Source organism: Babylonia areolata, chromosome 25 (genome assembly GCF_041734735.1).
Source record: "Babylonia areolata isolate BAREFJ2019XMU chromosome 25, ASM4173473v1, whole genome shotgun sequence".
Classification (NCBI taxonomy): domain Eukaryota; kingdom Metazoa; phylum Mollusca; class Gastropoda; order Neogastropoda; family Buccinidae; genus Babylonia; species Babylonia areolata.
The window spans coordinates 14,992,766-15,000,265 of NC_134900.1; the positions used below are offsets into that span (position 1 = coordinate 14,992,766).

The 7,500-nt window shown below is 43.4% G+C and overlaps 1 protein-coding gene across 1 annotated transcript in view; it reads left to right on the top strand.

Moving 5' to 3' along the window:
• Positions 1 to 7,500, top strand: part of LOC143300054 (uncharacterized) — a 616,551-nt gene that overhangs the window by 166,074 nt on the left and 442,977 nt on the right. The window lies entirely within an intron of this gene.

A 7,500-nucleotide genomic window follows, 5' to 3' on the forward strand; every position in this document is an offset into this window, starting at 1 on the left:
TCTCTGTGTGTTTGCCTGGGTGCTTGTCTCCCTGTGTTTGTGTTATGTATTATGTCTTTCTCATTGTGTACGTGCGTGCTCCTCTGTCCTGTCTTTCCTACCCCCTCATGTTCTTGGTTAACCCTTTCACCGCCAAGCTCGCATTTATGCACAGGCGTGGTAGAGGACCCCCCATGTCACTGAAAGGTGACCATTCATTGGTCTTGTCATCCATGGGCCTACTGCTCTTAATGTTCGGGGGTAGGACAGGGCCATATTTTCTATACATCGCAGGGGGGGAATCCCCAGCTATGTTTTAGCCACTGTCTTTTCTGTGCTTGTACCACAAGGGAATTTTGTACTCCAAATTGACTGGCGGTGAAAGGGTTAAGAAGTGTGGAACAACTAACTATTGCTCATTTATCAGATTATATATATATATATATATATATATATATATATATATATATATATATATATATATATATGTGTGTGTGTGTGTGTGTGTGTGTGTGTGTGTGTATGTATGTATGTATGAGATGTGTCAGTATATTGTACTTTCTAATTATGTATGGCATTCATATGTGTGCACATCATATGTGTATGGGAATATGTGAGTATGTGGATGTGTGTTTATATGTGCATATACGTGTGTGTGTGTGTGTAATTATGTGTGTGATATTATATGCGTATGGGTGTGTATAAATCTGTGGATGTGTATTTATATGTGCATGTACGTATTTGTGGATACTTATGATATATTGAAGTGTGCATGATGTCATTTTTAGTATCGTGTGTTTGTATCCCTTTTCAGGAGGGGTCTTGGCCTAAACTGATTACATTTCCTTTCGTTTTTTTCTGTCCATCTTGTCTCTCTGTTTGATTGTCTCTCCCTCTCTCTGTATGTCTCTCCCTCTGTCTTGTCTCTCTTGTCTGTCTGTTTGTCTGTCAGTCTGTCTCTCTCTCTCTCTCTCTCACTCTGTCTGCCTGTCTTCTTCTGTAACTGTCTCTCCCTCTAACTGTCTGTCTGTCTCTCCGTCTACGTCTCTGTCTGTCTCTCCTCTGTCTGTCTCTCCCTCTCTCTGTCTGTCTCCCCCAGTGTCTGTCTGTCTGTCTCTCCCTCTGTATGGTCTGTCTGTCTCTCCCTCTCTGTCAGTGTCTGTCTCTCACTCTGTCTGTCTGTATCGCCCTCTTTCTGTCTGTCCCCTGTCTGTCCACTCCTCTCAGTTTTGACGAAAATTCGCGCCTGTCTGTTTGTTTGGGGGTTTTTTGGTTGTTTTTTTTGTTGTTGTTTTTTTTCGTTCCCGGTTATTCAATTTGCTCCCCGGAGTGTTCTGAGTTGTAATGAGAAGTGCTGTGTCCTTCGTGTTTGCAAGTTCGGTTTGCTTGCTTCCCTCCTTCCTTCCTTCCTTCCTTTCCTCCCTTCTTCCTTTTTTCCTTCCTTCTTCTTCTTCTTCTTCCCTTCTTCCTTCCTTCTTTCTTCTTCTTCTTCCCTCCTTTCCTCCTTTCCTTCCTTCCGTCCTTCTTTCTTCATCTTCCCTTCTTCCCTCCTTTCCTTCCTTCCGTCCTTCTTTCTTCATCTTCCCTTCTTCCCTCCTTTCCTTCCTTCCTTCCTTCCTTCATTCCCTCCTTTCCTTTCTTCTTTCTTCCTTCTTCCCTCCTTTCCTTCCTTCCCTCCTTCTTTCTTTCCTTCCTTCTTTCTTTCTTTTTTCCCTTCCTTCCTTATTTTCTGTCTTTCTTTCTTTGACTTTTTTCTTCTGTCTTTTAAATTTTGTGTTTTTTTTTTTCCTTTTCTTTCCTACTTTCTTTCTTTTCTCGGCTTTTCTTTCCTTCGCTCTGTTTTGTTTCTTTTTTTTTTCCTGTTGTTTGTTCTCTCCTTTCTTTTCTTTTTTATTCCTCTTTCTTTCTTCACATTTTCTTCTTCTTTTTTTTCTTCTCGTTTTCTTTCTATCCTTTCTTTGTTTTTGTTTTTTTTCTCTCCTTTCATTTTTCGTTGTCTGTTGCTTTTTTTCTTTCCTTGTTTTTTCTGCACTTTTTCCTTTCTGCACTTTTTCTCTCTTTTTTTCTTCTTTTCTTTCTTCTCTCTCTCTCTCTCTCTCTCTCTCTCTCTCTCTCTCTCTTTCTTTCGAACGGGCAAACCAAGACCAAGGAATTCACACAGGGAGGGGGGTGCGGAGAGAGAGAGAGAGAGAGACAGACAGACAGACAGACAGACAGACAGAGACAGAAACAGAGAATGCAGGAGTGTGTTTGTGTGTGAGGGTGGGGGGGTTGGGGGGTGGGGACTGGAGTCTCAAGTTCAGACTACTTATTCGGAAAGCTTGGAGGGGAAAAGTAGATTTTGTTTTATTTAAGCTGATTTTTATATTTGATTCTCTCCGACAATCTGCCTTTCTGGAGATCCGCTTTCCTGCTGGACTATCCATCGCTTTCTCTGTCTCTCTGTGGCTGTCTCTGTCTGTCTGTCTCTCTCTGTCTCTCTGTGTCTGTGTCTGTCTCTATCTCTCTGTCTCTGTCTCTCTCTGTCTCTATCTTTTCTGGCTCTCTATCTCTGTCTCTCCTATCTCTCTCTCTTTGTCTCTGTCTCTGTCTGTCTGTCTATCTCTCTGTGTGTCTCCTTCTGTATATCTCTCTCGTCTCTCTATATCTCCCACTGTCTCTCTGTATATCTCTCTGACTGTCTCTTTATCTGTCTCTGTCTCTCTCGTTCTCTCTCTCTCTACCTCTCTGTCTCTCTCTCTTTGTCTCTGTCTGTCTGTCTGTCTGTCTGTCTTTCTCTCTCTGTGTCTCCTTCTATTTCTCTCGTCTCTGTGTCTCCCACTGTCTCTGTCTCCCTGTCTCTCTCTCTGCCCCTCTTTCGTTCTCTCTCTATCTCTCTACCTCTCTGTCTCTATGTCTCTCTCTCCCCCTCCCTGTCTCCCTCTCTTTCTCTCTGTCCCCCCCCCCCCTCCGACCCCCTTCTCTCTCTCTCTCTCTCTCTCTCTCTCTCCCACCCCCCTCTCTGTCCGTGTCCCATCCCCCTCCCTCCCTCTCTGTGTCCGCCACCCCTCCCCCGCCCCCCCGCCCCCTATCACTCTCTCTCTCTCACTCTCTCTCTCTCTCTCTCCCCCACCCCCCTCTCTGTCCGTGTCCCATCCCCCTCCCTCCCTCTCTGTGTCCGCCACCCCTCCCCCGCCCCCCGCCCCCTATCACTCTCTCTCTCTCCCCCCCACCCCCCTCTCTGTCCGTGTCCCATCCCCCTCTCTCCCTCTCTGTGTCCGCCACCCCTCCCCCGCCCCCCGCCCCTATCACTCTCTCTCTCTCTCTCTCGACGTGCCATCTTCCTTGAACCCACTTCCCACTTAGTTCAAGTCACACGATCTCTTCCTCCGAAAGACTTGGGGGGGAAAAAGAAGAAAAAAAAAGAAAAGAAAAACGTCACCAGCTTCCACGTAATGCCAAGAACTACGATTGGGTCTCGGGTTTCCCAAAATAGAACGCGATTGGAGGACACAATTATCCAATCAGTGAACCTCGCGAAGGGTGGCTTCAAGGACGAGCCGTCCTTTGTGCAAAGAGCGTGTTGTCGTGACGTAAAATCATGGTTATGCACGGTTTGGTGTAAAAACCGTAACTACGCGTGTTATGATGCAACTGTTGTTCTGTGATGTTCTGTGTGCTTTGATGAAAAGCCATAGGTGTGTGTGTGTGTGTGTGTGTGTGTGTGTGTGTGTGTGTGTTGTGACGTAAAGCCATAACAATTCGTGTTGTGATGTACAACCACAAAGTATGCACACAGTGACGTAAAAATCTTACATTATGCGTGTTGTGTGACGTCAAACCATAGATTAAACGTGTGTGATGTGAAACACAGGTTGTGACGTAAAGCCAGTGATGTGTGTGTGTGTGTGTGTGTGTGTTTGCGAAGTTAAGTCACAGATATAGACGAGCGAAGGATAAGCATCTCGAGTGTTTGCGCTTGCAATTCCCAGTTTGCTCTTTATGAAGTACCGGTCAGAAGAAACGTCTGGGATCCATGGAGCAAAGCTTCCTTTCTCTTTTGATCCACTAATGCAACGCGCATTTCACAACAGCAATTACGGATGGTCAAACTGTGTGAGTATCCACTGTGCAATTTGCAAGAAAGAAAGGAAGAAGGAAGGAAAGAAAGAAAGACAGAAAACAACAACAGACGCATACACTGATCGATGGGAGAAAGGAGGCAGGAAAGAAATGAAAGGGAAAAGGAAAGGTGAACGGCAAATGAATGGAAAGAGGTGAAGAGAAGAGAAAAGAAAGAAAGAAGGAAGGAAGGCATATAGATAGACGAAGTTAGAAAAGAAAGGGAAGACATATGAAGGAAAAGTGAAAGACAAATGAATGGAGGAAAAGAAAGAAAGAAGGAAGGAAGGAAGGAAAGAATATAGATGGAAGAGGGTAGAAAAGAAAGGAAAGATAGATGAAGGAAAAGGTGAAAGACAAACGAATGGAGGAAAAGAAAGAAGGAAGGAAGGAAGGAAAGAATATAGATAGACAAAGGTAGAAAAGAAAGGAAAGACATATGAAGGAAAAGTGAAAGACAAATGAATGGAGGAAAAGAAAGAAAGAAGGAAGGGAGGAAGGAAGGAAAGAATATAGATGGAAGAAGGTAGAAAAGAAAGGGAAGACACATAAGGAAAAGTGAAAGACAAATGAATGGAGGAAAAGAAAGAAAGAAGGAATAAAAAAGAAAGATGGAATTTTTATTTTATTTTATTTTATTTTTTAGACAGACATACAGACTCACAGAAAGAAAGACAGCTGGTCAGCCAGCGTATTTAACAGCCAGACTGACAGACAAATAGAGAGGACATAATAATTATAGAGGTTTTCCAGAACGTTCTGAGATGTGCGGAAACATTTGAAGTGACGACAAATATCATTACGTCATAATAAAAGCCAACTTTTATCGTAACATTCACACGTGTTTTCAAGAACATCCGGCCTTTTACTTGGCACTTTGATCTGATATTCTGACCCAAAACTAGAGCAGTCATTATTATCATTTTTTGTTCAAACAGGAACTTCTTTTGCTAAGCATGGAAGTTTTATTTATTTTTGCAAACGTTTTGGTGCAGATAGTAAAAGAAAAGGGAAATTACTCTGTAGTGCTAGGGGAGTTAATTTGCTTTAAACTGATCTTTCTCATCTTAAACATTACATTTTGAAATTATACTCAATACATAAAAAGCTTGGATTTTTTAAAAAGTGTATCACAAGTGAGTCTTGAAGGCCTTGCCTCTCTTGTTTTTTTTCTTTTTCCAAAGGAAAAAGGTACAGCCTTGGTGACTGTACTCATAAAGATCTCCGTTGTTAAGCTTCTCCAAACTTGAGAAAACCACAGGCAATAAATAACTTGGCAGTTCATGACCGACGGGACTTCAGCGAAAAAGGCGAACAATGGGTAACAAAAGAAGAGATTTATTCCCCCTAAGACCTATCAAATATATATGGAGTTATATTTCCCACAGACATTATTGCATCAAATATTCATATTCGTTTCTGGTAGTCTTAAATCTATGGGGGAGGGAAAATAAACTGGTGACGGAGGGGTGATTGATATATATATATTTTTTTTTTCACAGATGTAATTGTATGAAATATTCATATTTGTCGTTGGTATTCTCTCATTTACGTTCATGATAAATGAACTAGTTTTACTTCGGTATCTGTCTCTGTCTCTGTCTCTCTCTCTCTCTCTCTCTCTCTGTCTGTCTGTCTGTGTTATAGTGACAATCAAAACAGTCATCCTTGTGCACACACACACACACTCTCTCTCTCTCTCTCTCTCTCTCTCTCTGTCTCCGTTATAGTGGCAGTCAAAACACAATTCTCTTCGTTTGTGCAGTGGTTGAAGTTAAAAGACATTACACATATAATGCTTCTGTCCGACCTTTACGGTCGACGTTCACGCTGTCTGCAAGTTGTTGAGTTTCTAAAAGAAAGCGTCGGTTTTCAAAGTAAGTTCTTCGTGTGTTTTTTGTTGTTGTTGTTTTATTTTTGCGTGTGTGTTTTCCCCCCACATAGCTCTGTTTCACTCTCTGTTTCTGCCCACTGTACCGCTGTCTGTGTGTGTGTGTGTGTGTTGCTTTCAGATTTTTCACTCTTGTTGACACTCTTTTTTTAATGAGTATTTCTGCGTCAGAGTTTCGCATTCTCTGTCTGTCTGACTCTCCTCCATCGCTCTCTTTCCCCTCTCTCCTCTCTCTCTCTCTCTCTCCTTTCTCTTTCCCTCTTTCTCCCTCTCTCTGCCTCTCTGCCCCCTCTCTCTGTTTTCTTCTCTCTCTCTCTCTCTCCTCTCACTCTGTCTCTCTGTCTCTCCCACTCTCTCCCTCTCTCCCGCTCTCTCTGTTCTCTCTCCTCTCTCTCTCTCCCTCTCTCCCACTCTCTCTCTCTCACTCTCTCTGTGTCTGTCTGCTTCTCCCTCTCCCTCTTCCCCCTCTCCCTCCCCGTCTCCCTCTCCCCCCTCTCTCTCCATCTCCCTTTCTCTCTCTCTGTCGGTCTCTCACTCAACAACGACATCTTTCTTGGCTTCAGTGTTGGCAGTCTTGAGAGAGTCTTCTCCTTGGCTGGACGGAACACGAACCTTTAAAGAAAAGAAGAAAAAAAAAAAAAAAGAAGAAGAAATATATGGACACGAAGAAGCCTCATCCTGCTCGGAATACAAGCGGCACTGAAAGCACGGTACTGCATTTATGCATCCATGCAATCTTTCAGCGTCTACAGCTAGGTAGGTGACTGTCTTCAGTAGTGTCGGCAGTCTTGAGAGAGAGCCTCTTTCGTGGCTCGAGGGAACAGCGTCTGTGTAGGCGACTGTCTTCAGTGCCGAGCACAAACAGCGAGAGCTAGAGACTTTTTCGACACACGTGGTCCTCTCGAGAGTTCACGTCAACGCCCCTTCGTTTGACAGGTTGATCAGGGTATAGTTTTGTTTGTTTAAACTTATAGTAAGTAGATTAGATGCGTAATGTACCCAAACGGAAATCGCCTCTTTAAACAGGGCCGTAGCTTTACTGAATAAACTATGGTTGTCGTTATCTCAACAAGATCATAACTGTGTCATGTATCCAAACGAAAAGTATGTAATCACCCCTTCAAATAGGGCCATGGGTTTATTGAATAAAACTATCGTGTTCGTTATAGCAGGATTATATGGGTATTGTATCTACACGAAGAGTATGTAATCACACCTTTAAACTGGGCCATGGCTTTATTGAATAACCGATTGTTATCGTTATCGTCATCTCTCTCTTTCTGTCTGTCTGTCTGTCTGTCTGTCCGTCTGTCACTGTGTGTGTGTGTGTGTGTGTGTGTGTGTGTGTGTATGTGTGCGTGTGTGCGTGTGTGTTCCTCATCATATCTGTCTTTCTGCACGAAGATTCATTTTCTGTTTTTCTCCCCTTTCCTTCAAATATCTGTGTGCTGTTGTCTCTGTCTCTGTCTCTCTCTCCCTACCCCCCCCCTCTCTCTCCCTCCCTCTCTCCACTCCTCTCCCTTCCTCCC